The sequence below is a fragment of the Mixophyes fleayi genome, chromosome 10 (genome assembly GCF_038048845.1).
Source record: "Mixophyes fleayi isolate aMixFle1 chromosome 10, aMixFle1.hap1, whole genome shotgun sequence".
Lineage (NCBI taxonomy): Eukaryota > Metazoa > Chordata > Amphibia > Anura > Limnodynastidae > Mixophyes > Mixophyes fleayi.
The window spans coordinates 27673046-27697427 of NC_134411.1; the positions used below are offsets into that span (position 1 = coordinate 27673046).

The 24382-nt window shown below is 42.4% G+C and overlaps 1 protein-coding gene across 1 annotated transcript in view; it reads left to right on the forward strand.

The window, feature by feature from the left end:
- Positions 1–1722: 1722 nt before the first annotated feature.
- Positions 1723–24382, forward strand: part of SHANK2 (SH3 and multiple ankyrin repeat domains 2) — a 359718-nt gene continuing 337058 nt past the window's right edge. The window contains exon 1 of the mRNA XM_075188258.1: positions 1723–2347. The gene's annotated coding sequence lies outside the window, so the exon portion shown is untranslated. The remainder of the gene's footprint in view (positions 2348–24382) is intronic.

Consider the following 24382-nt stretch of genomic DNA (forward strand, 5'->3'; position numbering starts at 1 on the left):
AATTGTTTAACTTTTCAGCAAAACAGTCTTGAGATATGCTGACTTCAATACTTAAGAGTTAATTTGTGATGCACAAAATGATTGTGACACCTGGTTAAATCCACTTTGGTGGAGCCGCACAGCTCTATTTGAACTGATGCATCCGTCAAATTGTATGGATTTATTGGCAAGATGGTGACATTCCCACCAATGTGATTGTTTGACAGAGCGAGGGTTTTGTTTCCTAAGGCTGGGTACACTCTATGCAAACTTTCGCCCGATGCGATAATATTAATGATTTTACCAACAATTGAAAAAAAAAAAAAGAGTCCCAATCAGCATTCCCACTCATGTGTACACACTATACATGGTTTACAAGATTTACCTTCAGATCTGTGCTCTTCATCTGTCATAACCATCAGCTGAAAAGATCCTGACTCTGCACGCTCCATAGAGATCTATGGACTCTGCCGGTCCTGAGCGCATGCACACTGCAGAACTGGAACCACATCGTTCAATTATTGAATGACATTTTTAGTCCAGTTTAAAAATCAAATCAAACGATACAATGTGCATTGAAAGAATACTTATTCATTGTTGGAGCGTACACACTTAAGCTAGGTACACACTACACGGTTTATGTCCAATAATTGGCTCAATCAGCCGACATATGACCGCTCGTTCAAAAGTCGGGTCAGTGTGTGTAGTGACACGATGGTCGAAAGTCTGCCCAAATGGATGATTGTCGCCTCATTTGGTTGGTCGTACCGTTTAATCTTTTTGTTCCAATCATGTTTCCGCTGTGTAGTGTGTATAAACTTCCGACCGATCCATAGCAGTGAGTACGAAATTACAATCATTGCTCACGACAACATGGCTGTAAAAAGTCGCTAAAGGGACGTCCGCTCTTTCCTTTATCGTCCTAAACAAGGCTAGTGTGTATGCAGTCCATGGACCGAGCGATCGGACCATCGGTCAAATGTAAAATCGCTCGGTATATAAAGTTGGTGGAAATTTCTGTAGTGTGTACCCAGTTTAAGCAATATCAGCCACTCGTTTATCATGTGAGTGCCCCAATAATCATCTGCCAACACTGTAGTGTGTACCCATCCAAAGTGTGGACTGCTTCTAGTTTGACCACCCATGCAGAAATGGTATCTCGTTTTCCACAGGGAGATTAATAAAATGAGATAAAGGGGTGGAGAGTGTGCATTTAAAGGGCATTCCTTGCTTTACAATTTGAAATGTGAAAACTGGGTGAATTTGCATTTAAATTCAATGCAGAGTTTGTGGAGGTTCTCTATTAGTTAACAGCGTCACTGTGTTCTTATACAAGTCCAGTTATTATCACACTACTTCACTCATAAGCAACCTGAGGCTGCCCAGCTTTCATGAACTATAATTCCCAGCATGCCCTGGGGAAGCCAGAAGTTTAAGGTGGCTCTCCAGGTGCTGTGGAACTACAAGTACCAGAGGTATCCTGGGGGGGGGCTGTTCCACAAGAACTGGTAAGACATCAATGGGCTCAGCCTGATCTATTAATAAGATTATAGGAGAGAAATGTGAATGGGGATAACGGCAGATCTGTCTCCTCCTCCTCCCTAGTATACCAGGTGAGCAGTAAATTATCCCTAGATAGAGAGGATGCCTGCACACGTCCCTCCTCTCCCCCTCCTCTCATTATCTCCCTCCCTCCTCAGGACTCCCTCTCGGATTCCACTTGCTTGAACTGTATCACTGGGAGCAATCAGCTGCGAGGATCGTATCCAGTTAGCACAGACAACTTCTTGTAAAAGACCCTCGTTCCTGCGCAAGCGTGGATACCCCACTTCTTACACCTGCTTGGTGTGAGTACCCCTCTTCTTACAGGGGCACCACCAACTGCATCTTGTGAATACCCCTCTTCTTACAGGGGCACCACCAACTGCACCTTGTGAATACCCCTCTTCCTACAGGGACACCACCAACTGCACCTTGTGAATACCCCTCTTCCTACAGGGACACCACAAACTGCACCTTGTGAATACCCCTCTTTTTACAGGGACACCAAAAACTGGAACTTGTGAATACCCCTCTTTTTACAGGGGTACAACAACTGCACCTTGTGAATACCCCACTGCTTACAGGGACACCCCCAACTTGCTCCGTGTGAATAACCCACTGCTTACCAGCTCTCCTGACACTGTCCAGAGAGGCTACTGTCTAATTTGGAGGACCCCTCTTCTTTCTGCTCAGGGCACCCTAATCCTTTCCTCGCCCCCCTCCCTGATCACCCCAGGACTTGTGACCTGGGACATGACATATTTCTCTTGACACTTTGGCTGTGGACTGTAATTCTCTAATGAATGCCCGGTCGCTCTGCACACAGGTGAGTGATCACTATTTTGGTTATAAATGGACTTGTTTTGGTTGAGGTCAGTGCAATGAAAAGTGTATCGAGGGAGTTTGCTGGATTCTAGAAGTAGGTCACAGACTTGTAAAATTAGTAGCGTAGTTCTCTGTTCAGTTCAGGACTGGGATCCATGAAGGGACCTAATTAGGCTGCAGTAGAGAAGAGAAGGCAGTGTTCTCTGGGTGCACCTTGAGAAACAACACGCAGCTATCTTGTTACATATGGAGACAATGCTAAGAGTTATCTTACAAATAAAAAGCTCTCCAGTCTGGCGGAATTGTCTGGACCTCTGTAGGTTTCTCTCCTGCCTACATGCTGCTCTTATGTAAGAACAGCCGGCATCAGTTCGCTGGAGTTCAAGAGGCAGAAATATTGTTTTTACTGAATGCAACTCCACACATCAACAGTGTTTTATCAATGGTTTAATGGGCACCACCATTCAACACACGTTACACTCACTGAAACAGAAACCTTTCTCACAACAGCTGTTGTGTATGTGAAGTAGTAATATGATGGGGATTTAGATCAGTGACAGAAGAGTATATATATAAGTATATATATATATATATATATATATATATATATATATATATATATATATATATATATACATATGTATGTGTGTGTATGCATGTATATATCTATCTATATATATATATATATATATATATATATATATATATATATATATATATATATATATACTCTATGTTTAGATATATGTGGTTTGGTGTTTAGTGTATGTAGATAAATCGGCACCCTTATATTAAACAGAAGACACTTCCTACCAAGGCAGATTTAAGCACCCTTTGTTTCTTTACTTGCGGTTGAACTACAAGTCTCAGCAAGATTGTATTAAGCTGAGCATTCTGAGGCAGCCGGTGCCTTTCCGACTGTTGTAGAACTAGCTGGGACTTGTAGTTCCACAGCAGTCGGGGAGAGAGGCTTTTCTTAAGCCTGCTCTAAGCTATGACATTTACTGTACTCATTGCTTTAATGAAACTGGCCGTAAAATCCTGATAGATGGCTATGGGGTTGAATGGTTATGTAAACACTTCTCCATGTTATGTTCAATATGAAAAGGTCTGAGAGACTCTTGTTTATTACAGTGAAACAATTGCTGTCAGCCCATTATAAAACCCCTTTAGAAAGTGTTGGTAGCCAGACGTCTGTCACTGGTATCTGACATGGAATGTTGGCTGTGTGATGGAATAAGAATATTGTCACAATGAATCCTTATTACCCAGAGTTCTATTTCCCTTGGCTGTTTATTGCAGAAGTTCCTACAGCAGCTGACTCGTCCCAATTTATGCTGCAAAGATAATTGAATATAGTTCTCACAAATGAGGGAAGTAATTTCTGCCACCAAATAAATATATAATGCAGGTAAAAAAGAAAAAAACATGTCTGCAGCTCAAACATATTTAAATTTTAAACATACAGCACAGTATTTTTAGTACATAATTGGATACATTTCATCCAGTATGCTTAACCTCATCCTGACAGAAGCCTCTACAGGCTGTACAGCATGTCTGCTATACACTGTTCTATAGTAGTGCAGGAGTCAGACTGTTGTGTTATTGTAATGAGTGTAATTGTTCAGAACGTGCTCTTTCATTATAACAAGTACATCTCCCCTAATATAAACGAAGATGAATATTTATCAGATTAAATGGCCATTTAATTCTTTACAGAATAGTGACAGTGACCTTTTAAGGAACACATTTTATTTGCAGTAGATATTGTTTTGGAAAAGGGTTGAGGTGACCTCCCTGTCATTGTGTGGGAAGAATCTCCTAAATGTCTTTATCACGCTGACGGGATAATTACCTGCAGAATAGCTCATCTAAAGAGTGCGGCAAATCCAACACTTTGTTTTTATTTACTGGACTTGAATGAATGGATTATAGATGTTACAATGCTTCCCATATGTATTACAGTGGAGATTATTTTTTATATCTCTATGTGGTATTTGTCATGGCCACTAAAAGTTCGACACACTTTTATAAATATGTGCTACATGTGTTCACTGTTATAAGTCTACAGTGGGGCTCTTTTGGGGCAGCACGGTGGCTCAGTGGTTAGCACTTCTGCCTCACAGCACTGGGACCATGGCCTTATCTGTGTGGAGTTTGTATGTTCTCCCTGTGTTTGCCTGGCTTTCCTCCAGGTGCTCCGGTTTCCTCCCACACTCCAAAAACATACTAGTAGGTTAATTGGCTGCTATCAAAATTTACCCTAGTCTCTTTCTCTCTGTCTGTGTGTGTATGTTAGGGAATTTAGACTGTAAGCTCCAATGGGACAGGGACTGATGTGAGTGAGTTTTCTGTACAGCGCTGCGGAATCAGTGGCGCTATATAAATAAATGGTGATGATGATGATGATCTTTTCAAATGTTATTACTTTTATAGTTCTGGTTCAGGATTCCTGGATGCAGAACACGAGTTTTAATATTATGTTGTTAATACAGTTAATGTGGTTGCTTGTTTTTAAACAGTTATTTACCATTGATATTTCCTCATTGACTGATACATTATAAATATTTACTGATATAATGTGTATATCTATATAACACTTACATAATAAGCTGTATGTGTGAGAAGGTTCTCTCCTCACTGCAGGGTGTGTGTGTGTGTGTGTGTGTGTTAAGTGGGCGGGGCTTGCTTTTTGAGTAGACAAAACTGGTAAGTGTAAGAGTTTTGTGCCTGTTACAGTACACACTGAGAAATATTATTACATCCATTAAAGTTCAAAAGGATCTGTCAGATCATCACTTTTATCTCCAATCCCAGATGACCGCACAGGTTGCCAAGTAACGGTACATATGTAGGCAGTGAATGGGAGCCAGAAGAATAACCAAAATGAATGTCTCAGGTTATTCCTATTAATTATCTCTGGCGCTATTGGTATAATTGCATTTCCTAGGTGGCTCAGTGGTTAGCATTTCCACCTCACAGTGCTGGGGTCATGAGTTCAATTCCCGACCATGGCCTTATCTGTGTGGAGTTTGTATGTTCTCCCTGTGTCTGCATGGGTTTCCTCCGTGTGCTCCGGTTTCCTCCCACACTCCAAAAACATACTAGTAGGTTAATTGGCTGCTATCAAAATTGACCCTAGTCTCTCTCTCTCTGTCTGTGTGTGTATGTTAGGGAATTTAGACTGTAAGCTCCAATGGGGCAGGGACTGATGTGAATGAGTTCTCTGTACAGCGTTGCGGAATCAATGGCGCTATATAAATAAATGATGATGATGATTAGATAAATCTTTGCGGGTTGCACACATTGTGGCTGCATGAAACAGCACTTTGAGTTTGCCAGACACACCTATTATTTAAATATGCCATTGTAAGCTTGCGAGCAGGGCCTTCTCACCTCTTTGTCTGTTTTACCCAGTTTGTTTTTTGGTTTACTATGTTTGTCAGCAATTGTAAAGCGCTACGGAATATGTTGGCGCTATATGAATAAATGATGATGATGATGATGATGATGATGATGGGCATATAGACACTTCTGTACTGCACTGTGCCTGGAGAGGTGTAAGTTGAGTGCAGACCATGTTCACGTAGGTGTAGCATTCCCCCTGGAGAGGTGACATAATTAGACATGGAGGCATTTCCAGATATGTCTCTTAGGTGGTGTATCTCTTGCAAGTACTGGAGCACTGATATGCAGTGATGATGATGATGACCGTCAGCAGCACTATCTAGCTCAGTGCTTCCCAAACTGTATGCCACGGCTCCCAGGGGTGCCACGGCGATATCACAGGGGTGCCGCGGCCAGGGCCGGTGGTAAGCAAGGCGGGGGACTACTTGGTGGTAATTTCGGCTTAGGGATGCCTTGAAAAAAATATTGAGACCCTTGGGGTGGCTCGAGCTAAGAAAGTTTGGGATCCACTGATCTAGCTGCTTCTGATTGGCTGTTTGACCTCTCCAGCTGTTAGTAGTTCAGTCATTAGCGTTGGGTCTATATTATAACAAGGCGCGGACGTCAGTTTGTATCACATATTTTTCCTACTGAGGAAGAAGATTTTAATGGGGTAAGCAGTGGGTGTGGATCAGAGCTGTAGGTAGCGGGCGGCTGCTGCGCCCCCTTGGGCTTGCACCCTGGGCGATGGCACCGCCCGCACATGCCTCTGTACATTCAGCCTTTTCCTTCCGCAGTGGAACGTATGTGCGTTCCATTGACAGGAAGTTCGGCATTTGAAATGCAAACTTGCGTTCAAACTTGCGAACCTCCTGTCAGTGGAACGCACATGCGTTCCACTGCGGAAGGAAAAAGCTAAAGAATATCTCTCTCTCTCTCTCTCTCCCTCCCTCTCTCTCCTCCCTGCAGCAAGTGGATTATATTCTGTAAAGTACACAGAAAACCTGGTTACTTGTCACAAACTAGAGTGCCATTTATAAATATTAGCTGATGTGTATTAATGGCAGGGTAATTCCTTCTGGTTTCATGAGTTGATGGAGAATTTAGAAAATATATTGTCTTTCCCATACTGTTCTATCCTTTTACTTTTGCTTGTTTGCGCACTCTTACTGTTTTATCTGATTTTATCTGCTTTCTTTCCGCAAACAACCTGTTGGATCCTCTTCAGTCTGGCTTTCGTTCTCAACACTCCACAGAGACTGCGCTGACCAAGGTTGTTAATGATCTGATCACTGCTAAGACTGAACGCCATTACTCTCTCCTAATTCTCCTTGATCTCTCGGCTGCATTTGACACCGTTGACCACTCTCTTCTCATACAAACACTGCAATCCCTAGGTCTTCAAGACACAGTTCTATCCTGGTTCTCATCTTACCTCTCTAATCGCTCTTTCACTGTTAATTTCTCTGGAGCCACCTCTGCTCCGCTTCCCCTATCAGTTGGAGTACCACAAGGCTCGGTGCTAGGTCCTCTGCTGTTCTCTATCTATACCGCTTCTCTTGGAAATCTAATAAGTTCCTTTGGCTTTCAGTATCATCTCTATGCGGATGATACCCAAATCTATCTATCCTCTCCTGATATCTCGACATCTGTGTTGTCCCGTGTAACTGACTGTCTTTCTGCCATTTCATCTTGGATGGCCTCTCGTCAACTCAAACTTAATCTTTCTAAAACAGAGTTAATAATATTCCCACCCGCCAACAAGAGCATACCTGACATTTCTATCTCTGTTGATAACATGACCATAAATCCCACCCCACAAGCTCGCTGCCTAGGTGTAATCCTTGATTCACGCCTATCCTTTGTTCCCCACATTGACTCTATATCTAAATCATGTTACATACATCTAAAGAACATTTCCAGAATCCGCACATATCTCACACAAGACACTGCTAAAACCTTAATTCATGCACTAATCATCTCCCGCATTGACTATTGCAATTCCCTCCTTACTGGTCTTCCCAAAAACAGACTCAAACCCCTAAAATCTATTTTACATGCTTCGGCAAGACTGATTTTCCTTGCAAATAGCTATTCCTCTGTTGAATCACTCTGTATGTCTCTACACTGGCTGCCTGTCTTCTACCGAATCCAATATAAAATACTTTTACTAACCTACAAGGCCATCAACAAAGCTGCACCAACATACATCTCCTCTCTTGTCTCAAAATATCTCCCAACTCGGCAACTCCGTTCTGCAAAAGATCTGCGTCTCTCATCCACCCTCATTACATCCTCCCATTCCCGGTTACAGGACTTTTTTCGGGCTGCACCCACTCTATGGAACTCTCTCCCTCGCACAATAAGACTCTCCTCTGTTCTACAAACTTTCAAGCGTTCTCTGAAAACCTACCTATTCAGACAAGCTTATAATATTCCTCAACCACCATCTTAACCTCACTACCTTTAGCCTGTTACACAATTTCACACAAGACAACTACCCCCGGAATAACATTGTTGTGTGACAGGATCATTTAGCTTATGAGTCACCCTACCTTTGCAGTCTGGCTGGGCCAAGATGCAAAATGTATACTTAACCTCATGTGTCAATCTCCCATTGTCCCATAGATTGTAAGCTTGCGAGCAGGGCCTTCTCACCTCTTTGTCTGTTTTACCCAGTTTGTTTATTAGTTTATTACGTTTGTCCCCAATTGTAAAGCGCTACGGAATATGTTGGCGCTATATAAATAAATGATGATGATGATGATGATGATGATTATATATGAGGTGCTGCATTACATTTATCCAGGGAGAGCGCCTGTGTCCTTTGCTGTTTTATCTTAATGATCCATCTGGGTTTAGTGATTACGTTTTCTGTGCTTAAGCTGTGCTCACCATTGGGTGATGCACCATATGCAGATGTTAAACCCTCTGTGAGTATGTACTGTAACGGGGGTCCTGCCATGGTCCTGCAGGACCTTAGAAAAAGGCCCCTTTTGTTTATTACAAGGGTCCCTCATACAGCCAGCGATGTTTTTGATGTATAGACCTACAGTGCCTGGCCGAGAACCGTATATATACATATATATATATATATATACACATGAGAGAGATAGCTATATATATATATATATATATATATATATATATATATACACACACATCATGCATTTGCAAATTTGTGTAACAGAATTCTTTCGGTAAAGTGCTAGCCACACCCCCACATTTGGTTGCCCACACCCACTTGACAAATGTCACTCCCACTTAGATGGGGGGCACCGGTGCCCTGTCTCGCCCCAGTTACGGCACTGGTGTGGATGTATTTGTAAGTAATCAGATGTGATCTGGAAAACGCAACTTTTGCATTTAATAGTAACTGTTCATACACTATTCTCTTTTGTGTAACGGCACTTCATTACATTATTATATTGTGTACCAATAGGATAACATTGTTTCCATTTACTGCTAAGACTGTCTAGCCACACTACAAGTATATTGTCTTGTTCGCCTGATCTACGCATGGCACAACTACTACGATATTTGAGTTGGAAGCATCTTGAGATACATGTGACTCAACATACACAGTTTTGCAATAAAATATTTTACGACTACGCTCGGCGGGCCAATGCGTCCAGCTCTATATGAGGGCCCACGCGTCTAATGTTTAGGGTGGAATGGATGGAATTGTAACAGCAAAGTCTGTTCACCGCCTTGTGAGTAACTTCACATTTGTGAGTGTTTATTCAGCGTCCTATAAGACACTGTCATAAGGTCGTCGGGTGGTACCCCTGCTCCGCGCAGGAATATATCTCACTTGCTGAATTTGTAGACCTGCCCTCTGGGAGCTTCAGAGTGGAGGACTACAAAGTCGGTAGCCCTGCCCACCTCTGCACCAAGCCCCACCCACCGATGTTCGATGACATCATCGCAGTTGTTTATCATACAGCTGTGAGCAAGGTGCGATAACACAAATCAAGTCTCTGTGCACTTATCCCTGCTTACATCTACCACTGAGAGTTACAGACTCTCTCAGGAGTCCCAGAAATCCAGGAGCCTCCAGAACATTACGGGAGAGTATGTATATATAAAATAGGTTTAGATGCATACTGTATGTTATATACTGTATGTTGGCAAGTGCAAGTATCATGCAGGTGTAATTATAGTTTGTAACATTGGAATAGAATGTCTAGTCCCTTCGGAACTGAGCAGGTACATGGAAGACAGTTATGTGCAGTGCAGACCTTTGTACACCTCATACTGTGACACCTACACTAACCGGGATTCTATTGGAGTATTTTTTGTAGATTATTATATTCTATCAGATCCATCGGCGATTTGTCTTATCAGGGTATGGGCCACACTCTGGTGAGCCCAATCAGCAAAAGGGGCAATTTGTGCAATGTGTACTGAAAGCATGCAGCTCCTGAGGCTAATGGAAAGTAGCACACCAGTTAATTTTAATGTTAGCTGTGAATGCTCCTTTAATAACCCTAAGGTCATGGTAGATAAAAATCCCCCAGGCAAAATTTTATTTACACACCGCCCTGATCAGATTGTATAAATAATGACTGATCTTATATACAGAATAAAATAAAAATGTATTGAACAGCTTTGAAAAGTAGAGACAGGGGCTGCTTTCAGCTGCAATTTGCAGGCAACTTTATGATTGTAAAAAAAAAATGCCCATAAGTCCATTTAAAATCAGGTTTTAGTGGAACATTTTCATGTAGAAACCTTTCATAGCAGAATTTCCTTCCTGAATAGGAATATTGCATACTTGTCTACTCTCCCGAATTTTAGGTAATTCTCCCAGACTCCTTTGAAAGCAGGTGATCCTTTCGCTTCCTGACCATTTCCCATGGAAGTGGGCTGGGCTGGGGGCCTCAGTGACGCGATTCAACACAAAGTGTGTCATTTTGGCGGTTACTCCCTGTGGAGCGATGATGCGACTGTGGCATTGTGCCGTGGGGACGGGGTGAAATCATGGTGCCATACCCCCTCTCACTTGCCACTTGGCCTCCCTTGGAAGATTTGAATGGACAAATGTTTAAAAGTACTGACAAATCTACCATGGGTGTAGGGTTTGTAGTGCAGATGGGCCCAGGAGTCAACGGTACCCTACACTGACCCCCTTGACATGTGAATAAGCCGGACACGCATACATAATACTGATGAGTTAGGGGCAGCACGGTGGCTAAATGGTTAGCACTTCTGCCTCACAGCTCTGGGGTCATGAGTTCAATTCCTGACCATGGCCTTATCTGTGTGGAGTTTGTATGTTCTCCCCGTGTTTGCGTGGGTTTCCTCCGGGTGCTCCGGTTTCCTCCCACACTCCAAAAAAAAACCATACTAGTAGGTTAATTGGTTGCTATCAAAATTGACCCTAGTCTCTCTCTCTGTCTCACTCTCTGTGTGTATGTTAGGGAATTTAGACTGTAAGCTGCAATGGGGCAGGGACTGATGTGAATGAGTTCTCTGTACAGCGCTGCGGAATCGGTGGCGCTATATAAATAAATGGTGATGATGCCAGGAATCCCGAAATCAATCTAGCCACATTAGCCGCTTTGTCAACCCCACCATTGGCCCTCCTCTCCCCTTCTTGCACACAGGCTAGCTCATTTCATGAAACACCCCTCAGGCAGTACCAAGAAATTAGGGACAGTTGTCAAATACAGCAGCCCCAAAACAAAGTTTTAATGATTCATATATTCTAAAGACTAGTTGCATATCCCAGCATTGTATATCCCAGTATCCCTCTTGATGACCATTTTCAAGTGGGCGGGGCTTCTAATATATGGAAAGTGGCAAAGCTTCATGGTTCCAAGTCCAACTGGGATTACAGGTTGCTAAGCAACTAACTGACAGTTATAGAACATACAATGACTGTAAGGCAGCAAAAAATATATATATGTAATTTGCATTTTCAAATATTGCAAACAGTTTAATGCAATTTTTGTTTTGAGGAATATAAAGTAATAAGGAATGCAGTTTTATTAACCCCTGTCTTCAGTTCTGGCAAGCACAGAATTCCTCAACAGCACCCAATTAAACCATACTCCATTCTTATAACCAGTCTTTGTCATACTGCTAAGGTTCTATTCAGATTTTTCAGGAATTTGTAAAGAATAAGCTCAGGTTCCACCCTCCTCATTGTTCATTAGTTTCTAAGACATAAGCACAATAGTTTCTAGATCTTTCCTGTACGACTCTCAGTAATATACAATGAAAGATTTCTGTGTGGCTTTATTGTGGAACAGACAGAAATAAAATACAGTCAGGCACAGGGCCATATTTTCCATTGGGCACGATGGGCAGGTGCCCAGGGGCCCCACAGGCAAGGGGGCCCCATAGGCAGGGCTCTTAATTAGAATAAATAATCCTGCAAAAGAAAAAACCTGCACAAAAAACCTTCAAGGGTCACTGAGCAAGTACATCTATCTATCTCTATCTCTATATATCTATATCTGTATCTCTATACATCTATATCTATATCTATATATATATATATATATATATGTAGGGGCCCCGGTGCACTGCTTGGCCCGGGGGCCCATAATGTTGTTAAGATGGCCCTGGTCAACGTACAATATATCTGTATTATCTGTGCTCATGATGGGGGGCATTCAGTAGACATCTAAGAAGCATGTCAAAATCAAGTATGTATTAAATATTGGAATAAAGCAGAAATAAAAACATTTTCTGTTGTAAAATTTAGAGATGACCTGCTAGCTCACATTCCTGCTATCTCCTATGTAATTACACCCATCCAAAATCTCTACCTATTAGGTAAAAAAAAAAAAAGTCTAAGTCCTGCTTTAGTATTAATAGGAAGCAATTGGTGGTTTAATTTTATTATAATGATGTTATTGTTTCTCTTGTAGTAAATCATACTTACCAACTTTTTACTCCCGGAGGGGAGATGAAGAGTGAGGATGGAGGGGGTGGCAGGGCGCGGCGAATCGCATCATTTTGGCCCTGTGACACAATTATGCAAAAGAGTCATTTTGCCACAGGGAGCGAATCCCGTCATAGAGGAGACATCATGCGGGAGAATTTCCTGCTCTACCGGGAGACCTACTCAGAATTTGTGACATTCCTGAAGAGTTGGCAAGTAGGTAGTAAATTCATAGTTGCCTGCTCTCCCGGGATATCTGTGAGACTCCCTGTTTATTGTCAGACCTCCCGGGGCTTCTGGGGAAGTAGGCAATTCTCCATGAAGGCCACTCACTGGCCTGTGAAGTGGACGGGGGCCGTAAGTGGCGCAAATCACATCATCAGCCACCTAAGCCATCAGCGCCATGATGATGCGGTTTGTGGCATCATACACGTTGTCCCGCCCACCTGATGGTGTCAATGACATCATGGAGACCTGCCACTGCCCACTTTTCATACATTCCGGAAGGTATGAAACGTAGGTAAGTATGAGTAAACTCCTTAAGCTAAGTGGAGATCACTATAACATACCACCCAACATGAGACACATTTCACAATGTTCCCCAAATCCGTAAAAAGTACTGACAATTGGGGCTTGGACAGTCCCCTCATATGAGGACTGTCCTGTCTAAATCGGGACACCTGAGAGCTAGACTATACATAAAACCGCTGCAGTACTTATAACCAATGACAGCACAGTAAGTATTTACCTTTTCACTCTGATATTCACACCAAATGCTTTTGTGCCAGTTAGTTATCATGCACCATATTTTACAGTTCAGTGCTGAGCAACTTGGCGATTTGCTCACAAATGAGTGCAGGACAATTTGATAGATGTGACCAATCAGTATAGACAATCCACAACACCATAACGTTAGACCGTAGTCATTGTCATGTGATACAATTATCTTTCCACATTCCAGAGCGGTAACTATTGGTGGGAGTGAAAGTCGGCAACAAGTATGGAAATTACTTTTAAAACAGAATGCATAAATACCTACTTTGTACTCTTTCAGAGGGGAGATGATGGGTGAAATTGGAAGGGGCGCAGTACGGCAAATCTCGTCATTTTGGCCAAAATTGCATCATGGAGGCTCCCATTCTGCCCACTTCACTAGGAAGCGGGAGACTGGCTTGATCTCACGGGAGTGCAGGAGACCTACCCGGAATTCGGGAGTTTCCCGGACATTCTGGGAGAGAAGGCAATTATGAGATAACGTGTAAAAGGTGGAATTAACCTTTGACGTGACCAAATAATTAATCACAGCACTAAAAAAATTATACTTACTTGCCCACTCTCCCTGAATGTGCGGAAGACTCCCAAATTCCCGGGAGAGCAGACCATTCTCTCGCACCATTTTTGGGAGGTAAAAAGAGTTGGCAAGTATGAAATAACGGCCACTTTAAATAGTTTTACAGAATGACACAAACATTTCTTTGATTCACAGTTTGTGATCCAGCGCTAACACATCAATGAAACATTTTTCTAAACCACATTATTCATTCAATCTTAAGAACAGGTTGTCCTGCCAGAAATGTCACCAAATGCTAAATATTTATATTCTCTACTGAGACTAATCATTTTATCATAATTAACTCTTGACCATAACCTGCTGGACTTTTATCTTTGATATTAAAGGGGTTTTTTTTGGTGTTAATTATTTTTGTTAGGTATTTTAAGAAAACTTCCTTGTCTGGAAAGTTAATGTATGACTAGATTTGTCCCCAACAACATACAATGAGTCCTGTGGGTTTATTTTAGGTCTACACTATCATGTGAATGTACTTACACAAGATAATGCGCCGTTGTAGTGCATGGCGAGATTACTGCCTTGGAGAGAGGGCGCTGAAACTTTGGGAAACCACATTAAAATTTCATAAGTGCCAGAGGCAGCCTGGAAACGTTAAGGGGTTCAGTGTCCATTCTCCCCTCATGATGCACTAGAGAATTGTAGTTATTAACTAGAATATGTGATTATCTCAATTAGCTACGAGAACATAATCCAGGCCACCACATGCTAGGTACTCGGTATTTGTAAACGACTGGGGCTCTCAAAATCCCCTCCACCCCCACCCAAATAAAACAGGTGTAGGAAATGTTTATCTCTCTCAGATTTATAAAAGCTCACCTAGGGGCCTCCGGCAATGGTAAATGCCATTAAATTGCATTGATAAGAGATTATTTATTGCAATGAGCGTTGATTAAAAGAAAAAAATCAGCCTTATCGCCAGCGATACTGGCTCAGAGCCAGGGCTAGCCCCCTCTGGGCTGGTAACCACAAGCTATATCAGTGTTATCGCTGGCTTTAACCCTTCGTTGTAAAGGTCGGAGCGAGAAAAATTCCTATCGCCAGTGTAAACACCTGTTTGCACCTGATTAAAGAAACTTAAGCAAAAAATTAAGTAAATTTTCTTACTAAAGTTTTCTGGACAAAACTATGGTGCAATGCAAGGGGTGCAAACTAGTTTATTATGTTGCACATAAGGAAAATACTGTCTGTTTTTTCATGTAGCACACATATCCATGATAGTTTATTTGTACACTGAAATGCAAAGTTGATCTAGGACATGTCCTACCCCAAATATAAATCTGCCATTACATTTTAAATTTACCTCCCCTCCAATGTAACATGGTTTTGCCTTACTTACTTACTTTTGCTTAACTTTCCTTAATGAATCAGGCCCAATGTGAGACGAATGAGAGGACTGTGGAGATACTCATTAATTCTGACATGTTTATAACTTACATATGATGTACAGTATAGACAATATGCAAAGTTTCTTCTCTGGGAAATTCAATGTGTTTTGGCCATAATAACCCTCATCTGTGAAGTCATCCGGTCTCGCTCTGAAAGGCTCACTGTGACACAGATGACTTAACACTCTGAACCAATAAAAACAGGGGGCAGTCCATGACGGCACTAGGCCCCGCCCCCTCCATTTAATTTACTCAGCCGGCCAGGATCAGGGAGAATTGCCTACTCTCCCGGAATGTCCGGGAGAACTCTCAGAAATTTGGGGGTCTCCCAGACACTCCGGGAGAGTAGGCAACTATGAGTTAGGGGTAGATGGTTTCAGATACCAACACCAGTCTTCTTATTAGCAATATCCATCATCTAGTGTTTCTCTGCTGGCCGGGAGGACTCTCTCCCACTAATTCGGAGGCTCTTCGAAGAATAGACAACTATGATAACGATTGGAACATGACGCCTGGACATGAAGGGGAAAAAATCCTGAAATCTTTATTAAGCCCCTCTATGTAGTACACACTGTACAACACCGTGTGTTCCATGCCGGGATTAATGGACAGAAAGCTGATGCAAACCGGCCAGGCAGAAAAGAAACAATATAAATGGGCTGCAATAGTGATTTTTATGTCATGCTTGTCTACTCTGCCGGATCGTCCAGCAGGCTTCCGAATTTTTGGGAGAACTGCGGGACACCCCCGCTATGTGATACGGTGAGCCTCAGCATTGCATAGAAAGAGGCGGGGCCATGGTGACGCTATCTTGTCACCACACCCCCTCCCACACCGCTTGCAACCTGACTTTTCCCTCCAGGATCTCCTGATAATACAAGTTGGCAAGTATGTCAATATGTTTTATGTATGAATGTGCTTAAATCATAGCAACAAATCAGATATTAACTTTCATTTTCATAAAAAAAAATACACTTGGGGCTAAACTGCAGGTTTGAAAAAGTGGAGATGTTGCCTATAGCAACCAATCAGATTCTAGCTGTCATTTTGTAGAATGTACTAAATAAATGACATCTAGGATCTGATTGGTTGCTATAGGCAACATCTCCACTTTTTCAAACCTGCTGTTTAGTAAATATACCCCTTGGAAACTAATTGGTTGCTATGGGTCACAGTACATTGCACTATTTAAATAACTAACCCTCATGGTGCCTTTCCTGGATGCCTACAGGGCTGTGCTTTGAACTCTGTTTTCCATGCTAAATACAACGCACTAAAGGCAAATTACATGTTGGTTGACTGAACTTCTGAGAAAATAGTTTTAGTCACAAATTGTATGCCCTGATAAATTATTTTAAACTCATGACTGCTTGGATGACTCCTGCTGCACCCCCTGAAGCCAGATGTATACTACCTGCATCTGTCCAGCTGTTGTGGAACTACTAGTTCATGTATTCTGGCATACCTCCTAACCCAATTTCGGTGGGGCACTTCTGGATTGTGGAAAGGGGCAGGCTTATGCAAAATGGGCGGAGATTCATCATAAAATGGGAATTTAGGGCTTACTGGGCACGGTTCACGTGTATCAGAGGCAGGATTTATCTTGTCTATATGTCGCGTGTTTGAATGTGGGGAGGCGTGTGCTGGCTGCTATTATTGGCTAACTTATCAGTGGGTAAAAAGCCCTATTGCCTGGTGAATAATTCTCTATCAATAGGACTTTTTTCACTTTAAACTAACTATAGTTTAACTATAAAACAAAGGGTTGCCGCCGGTGATAACACTACAGTTTTGTTAACGTGTAAAGGTTTTTTAAATGTTTTTGTAATCATTTTTATACTTTTTTTTTTTAAGTCAGTAGAAGGTAAAACCCAAACCTGAACTTTCAAGATGGCTACCCGGCTCACTTATGACCAGCCTGGCCTGGCTAACGGTAAGATAACCCTTACCGATCCGGGTCAGTATTGCTGGAGCAGATGTGTATCGCTCAGCAATATTTATTTTTGGGTGGGAATTTTTATGTTTTTGTTTTTTTCCTATATTACACTCCCCGACCTTCACTTTGTTTTTTTTTTACATTATACAGTTATTCACCTCCCACAAGCGGAGATAAATAATCATATCATAGCTCATAACTGCCCCTATTTTCTGTCATCCGCCCGTGTGGTCGCCCTCTTCTCCCCTTTTTGTATTTTTATGTGCTTGCCATTTACCTGCTCATTATTATTTTTTGTGGAGCTAGAGAAAAAGGGTTTGAATGATTGCCTGGGACTACGTTATTCTGCTCTAATTGCTGAAGGTATGATCAACATAACACACTTCATTTATAAAGTGCGTTGTGAGATCAGTTTAGTACAGCGGTATCTCCGTACCATTGATGGAGCCATAAGTGCTTTTGTACAGCTGTCGGTGATCATGTCGCGCATCTCCCTGATTGACAGCTTCATGTTTTATGACCCGCTCCGTTGTCTGTGGTCTCTGGCGTTTTGCTTATGATTTTTGTTTTATTAATAATATTATTTATTGATTTATTTTGGTGCAGTTGACAGTCAGCCTATACATACCAGAAGTATATAACAGACTGTTAGGGGCTTAGAGTAAAAGAGAGGAATTTGCTCATGCTGAATTCAGAATAGAACATAATGTTAGAAAAGTACAAAGGAAATAATGCAGATGTTGGGAACACTGATCCCGATGCCCATACTTGCCTACTCTCGGAATGTCTGGAAGACTCTTGAATTTCGGGTAGTTCTCCCGGACACCCAGAAGAACAGAACTTCCTCCCGGATCCTGCCTACTTCCTAGTGAAGTGGGCCAGACGGGGGCTTCAAGGGCGCGAATCACCACGAATCGTGAAATTAGGCGACATTATAAACTAGTGATTACAGCAAAACACGATTTTTCCTGAATTCTGCTCTGACCAATGGATTACTTGAGCAAACAAAAGTATCCAGTTATGGTGATCACTGGTCCCAGTGCTTGCAGTTTTTCCAGACTGGTTTGTTTGTTTTCTGAATGAGCCCTAAAAGTCATTTACTAACATCAAAAGTATAACGTACTACAAACTTTACATCCAATCAGACATTAGCTTTCATTTTCTAGCTTGCACCGGACGGATAAAAGCTAATGTCTGATTGGTTGCTATGAGTTTCTTCACATTTGAACCTCTTTCCAGATTTGTAGGGAGTGAAAGGCCATTTCCGATGTGTTATGATGATGAAAAATATTATAAATTTTATATACATAGCTATATGAATTTCACCACAGTGTATACCTTAATTGAGTTTATTAATGCTCCTACTTTGACAAATCTCATGTAATCTGTATGTATTATAAGGATCTTCAATTTAATTTTTATTCTTTAATAATGAGATTTATGGAAGCTGAATCCTGCTTTATGATTGGGTTTATAAAAATATTTTAAAAAGCCCAATTTAAAATTCATTAAATATAATCCAAATTTTGTTATTTCTATCTTTCTTCCCCCATTTGTTATTATATTTGGGTTCTTCTTATACCGTTCTTCGTTCTCAAGTGGAAGATACTCTGTGATTCATTCCAATGTACTTTTGTTTCTTTCTTGATTGCTGTAGATGCTACCAGCAACTTAAGGTATATTTGTAGCTTTCTCCTGCTTTTATCCATTTACTACACTTGGTTTACTTTCTTCAATGAAAAGTTATTTTAGGAAAAAAAATAAAATAATCCCCAGGCCTCTGGTCAGGAGATAATAATTATTAAGTTACATTATTAATGTCTGAAGTAAGCAGGATTCTTAATTGCTGTGTATGACTGATTGTTTCTCTTTATAGGAATATGTAAGATCCCCTTTTTTGACTTCAATAATGCTTTTCACCCTGTAATTAATCGGCCCTCCTAGACTTGTTGATGATTCTTTGGTGGATCCCATGAGATCAGGGCTACCAGGGAACTTTTCAAAAGTCTCTTTCTGCTCTGTCCTCAAATATAGTGAAAGTGAAGCTATGAAGAACACAAGCCTGAGCAGGGTTACTGCATGGTTACCCCGGGGTATTTAGCTGTTGGACCAGGGGAAGCTGTGTGGTCAGTAGAGTGGAATCTGGGATTACAAAAGTCAATGGATTGTAACCATCCACTATTCACAGTGCCTTGTGCATCTTGGCTATAGAAAGGCTTCCAAACACCAGGCACTAGTTATCCTTTGGTTTCCACACTTTGTAAAGATCTGGATGACTGCATCAAGATTCAGGTTTGTGCGGACAACATATCATACCTACAACAGACTTAGCGGTTATTGTTCGTGCGTGTACTAACAAAATACAAGGTGAGATTGTACGTATAAATATTACTGCTGTGGTTGCCATCTGTCTTTTGGGTCACTGTTTGACCACATCAGGTAGGAAGTCATGCTTGTATGATAACCGGATCAGTACAATTTGACCAGACGTGTTCCAACTCTGCCCTGCACCAGCTGTTCTGTGGCCATGCTGGAAAAAGACATTTCAATGTAGTGGATTTGTAGGGTAGTTTGCCCAATCTTAAACCTTAAGGCACAGGAAAATATTATGTACATTTGTGGAGATATATAAATATCTATCTAACTATCTCATTTGTCTATCTAATCCAGTGATGGGCAACATGCGGCCTCCCGAGCCTCTACTTGCGGCCCTCCGAGCCTTTACTTGCGGACCCCCGAGCCTTTACTTGCGACCCCCGAGCCTTTACTTGCGACCCACTGAGCCTTTACTTGCGGCCCCCCGAGCCTTTACTTGCGGTGCTCGGAGCCTTTACTTGCAGCCCCCCAAGCCTTTACTTGCGGCCCCCCAGCCTTTACTTGCGGCCCTCCGAACCTTTACTTGCGGCCCTCCGAGCCTTTACTTGCGGCCCCCTGAGCCTTTACTTGCGGCCCCCCGAGCCTTTACTTGCGCCCCCCGAGCCTTTACTTGCGGCCCCCCGAGCCTTTACTTGCGGTGCTCGGAGCCTTTACTTGCAGCCCCCCAAGCCTTTACTTGCGGCCCCCCAGCCTTTACTTGCGGCCCTCCGAACCTTTACTTGCGGCCCCTCGAGCCTAATTGTAAGGCAATCAACATGTGGATTCGGTCAGCTGAATCCCGAGAATTCAGTCATCTGAATACCACATTAAATACTAGACTCGATTCATCTACATACCTAATCTAACCCATTTAGAACCTGCTCATACCGTCATGTTTTCCGAACGTACTCTCTTGAATCCATTTTTCACATAAACTCATCTTTCACAGATCCTAATGTCGTTCACCTGATAACAGCTTTTCTCCAAGATCAGTCTTTAGGCTGCTATCTCAAAGCACCTATCCTATTGTTCATACAGTATTTCCTAAACATAGTTTATGTCATTTGCATAATTTCCTAGCACCTGCTGTGAACCTATAAATTGATTGAGCAACATTAATTTCTGTATAGTTTATGCAATGGCTGCATCTTTGTTTCTTGATGCTCAGATCGCTGGCACATAGTGATGTGTAGATACGGGCCTTGTACGATATTCCCTGAGTGTCTGTTTCCTTTACATGAGTGATTACGTCTGACATTAGTAAGTTTCAGTGGCGGGGTTTCGACTTTGCTTTGACAAGTAGATGTTCTGCTGAAGCGGAGTCTTCTTATTACTGTTGTGTGGCTTATGATCAGTAGTTTATAAATGTTTTCAATTTACTTCCCTGTGTGGTGGTGTATTAAGTTGTCAACAGCTCCAGCATTATCCACTTTTCAGCATGCCCCTGTGTTCACAACTTATCTGTAATCTAGTGGCAGGTTATTCATACTGATCAGCCTGTCAGTGTTGGTGTAAAAACAGTTTTATCATTACGTGAGCGCTGTACACAAACAGACAACACATTAATGATACACTCAATCAAATCTGCTTTCAATAAAAGGCTGACACTTACACCAAGTGCAAGTTATTCCGAGGGGAAGTCTCTAGCTGACTGTCAAACAAAAGCTGACACCTTACACACTTCATAGAGGCACAGCACATACACAGGTAGTGGACCAAAAAATGGAAACATTTGGGTAAGGGACACCAAGTATATTGAAAGCAAGGTCTTCTACACAGGTATGGCCTATGCATCGATTAAGCAAATAACATCCCAAAATGGTCAGGGTCTTCTCTAAAATTGTTGGACTGTCCTAGTTGCCTATAATTATGGCTCTTATGGCTGGTAAAAGAGATCTCAGTGACTTTAAAATAGGGGTTATTTTGAGGGCACGTTTGGCAGGAGCATCAGTGGCATAGACAGGTCAATTTGCTAATGTTTCACAGGCAGCAGTGTCTAAGTGAATGTCAACATGGAACTCTGATGGAAAAATATCAGCAGCAAAAGGGCAAGAGTGTGCGGAATCGCATATTCCAGGGTGCAAAGATTATATAGTATAACTAATGACTGATTGTTATTTTTTGTTGAATTCATGTATGACAGTGTGAATATTTTATGTAACCTTGTAATGTAATCTCAACGTGTGCCTTGCTAGATGACATGAGTTTGAACATATGCAAGTCTTTTGAAAATAGCCAGGCCCGGGATAGATAAGGATCTGAGGAGTTTAACGCCCAAAGTTGTAAACCATCTAGCTACTCAAGCAGAGCAGAGGTGAGAACTCAAGGTCCTGTGAACATTCCCAATCTCAGGACATCCCTAGCTTACTTCGAAAGCCCTGTGACATTTGGGAGATCAATCTGTCCTTATTGATAGCTAAACTCCAAAGGTGGGGGAGTGAGAGCTATGTGGAGAAAAGGTTTAAAATCATCTGCCTTAGACAATAACATGTGCATTTTCATGAGGGGGTCTATCAAGACTGGAATGTCCCATATTTTTCAATAGTGTTCCCTCACACACCCAGGTCGTAACTAGAAAGTAGTGACTCTGATTTTATTTCCTATTTTATTTTCTAAAACTTATTTGTGCAAACATATTGTATGTCTTGTTATTAATTTTTGTAACTAAGCCTTGGAACCATTTTCAGATTAAATTAATTTAATCTAGTGTGTTCTCCATGATTCTCTGTGAAGTTACGGAGCCCATGGAGGCTCATGATACATGTGTATATGATTTAAGTGTGAAACATTAATAAGTGGTTCTGGTGAAGCTAAGAACACCATAATAAATCCTTTGTGGTGGCAGAAAAGGTGTATTCATTGCTAAGTGACTAAGATGACGCCAGTCACGGCCAGCTGTTCAGATTGCTGTATCTGGGACAGGCTGGGCGTTCGTGATACTGGGTCCATGATATCTGTGCATGAATTGGTAGTACATGGTAAGACATGTCAGAAACTGCAGACCAGAATGACTGTAAATTTAAGTCTGTGGCACAAGCAGCCAGTTTAATAAACAAGAGTCAGGAGAGAACCCCATGGGGCCGAATATCCCACTTGACGATGTGAGTTCAGTGGTACAAAGAGCACAGGCAATGGACTATTAAGCAGAGGGGGAAAGTGAGATAGTCAGATGAATCATTCTTCTCTATGTTCTCAACAAACAGACAAGTGCGTATTTAGCACAGACTCTACAGCCCTGAGCGGTTGTTTCCAACATTGAAGGGTTTTGGTTTTTCTATAATTTTGTTAGACACATTTTCTGGGCATGTCTTGGGTATAATCACTCTCTTAGAAGGCAAGGTCAATGCTAAGCGCTACTTAATGGTATCAAGTGATCATCTTAACCCCCCTGGTGCATCGTTTGTTTCCTGATGGAAGTGCTGTCTTCAGGATTACAACACCTCTATCCACAGAACACACATGGTCGCCCATTGGTATGATGAGCACTATACTGATGTTATCCATATGTCGTGACCTCCTCAGTCACCAGACCTGACCCCAATTGAGCAGGACCGCCATTGGGGGGGGGGGGGGTACAGGGGATACTCTTGTACCGGGCCCGGGCTCACGAGGGGGCCCGGCGGCACAAACTTACCAGGGGGCCCGCTGTGGTCCAGTCCCTGGTGTCTCCACTGCTGTCTTCAGCCTGGCTGTCACCATGACAGCCATGCAGCAGAGCGCGATCCCAGGTGAATGATTGCACCGCCCCTGTGATCATGTGATCTGCATGTGACATCCAGGCAGCTGTCAATCGTGATCGCAGGGTTATCATTGCTCCGCCCCTGTGATCAAGTGATCCTCCCTTCTCCCTGTCGGTGTGACCTGACGTAACACTGACGTTCCCACCACTGTTGTAGGAAGAACGAGCAGCAGCTGCAACATCTGGGTAAGTATATTTTAAAGATATTTTATTATCACCTTTTTTTTTTCTGATAGCTTATAAAGAAAACTGATAGTAATATCAGTAATGTAATAATGGTTCTGCCATGGCAGGCACACAACCTTTGAAGCCTATTTCTATATGTTATACTTGGTGCTGTAATACTTTCTGATGGGTACAATACATTCCCCTGACACCACAGCTTTACAAGTTCCAGCTCTGCAAGATATTTGCTCCAGTACTTTGAATTCAGGAAGATCGGGTGCATAACGCTGCCAGGGACCCATATGACTTAACGGCCGTATGCAGGACGAGTTTGTTTCAGCTAATAAGTAGGAACTATTTAGAATGCTGCTGGAGTTTGTGGGTGGTTCAAAGGGGAAAGGGGATCCCTGCAGGGTGACAGATTGTAATAGAGCGCACCATTTAATAAGTTTTGTGCAAAACATTGCACCTTTAAATTGTTTGTTTAAGCTACATTAATGTAGTTCAAGATGGCTTTGCTTACAAGCAGGTAGATGCCCCATCTGAATACAGAGGTGTGAGCAGGCGCGGGCTGGGAGAGGGATGGCCGGGGGGCACACAGTAGGCTGCATCGCATGAAACGGGATGCGGCCGCGTCATCGATGACGCGGCTGCATCCCCGTCATATGATGCGGCTGCCTGTGCGCTGACGCGGCCGCATCTGATGTCATCAGATGCGGCCGCCGGTGAAAATGTGCTTTATTGCACCTGGGGGGCGGCCGGCCGGCCTACCCCCCGGCCCTAATAGCGGTCTGACCGAGCGGCCCCCCTGCCCCCCGGGCCA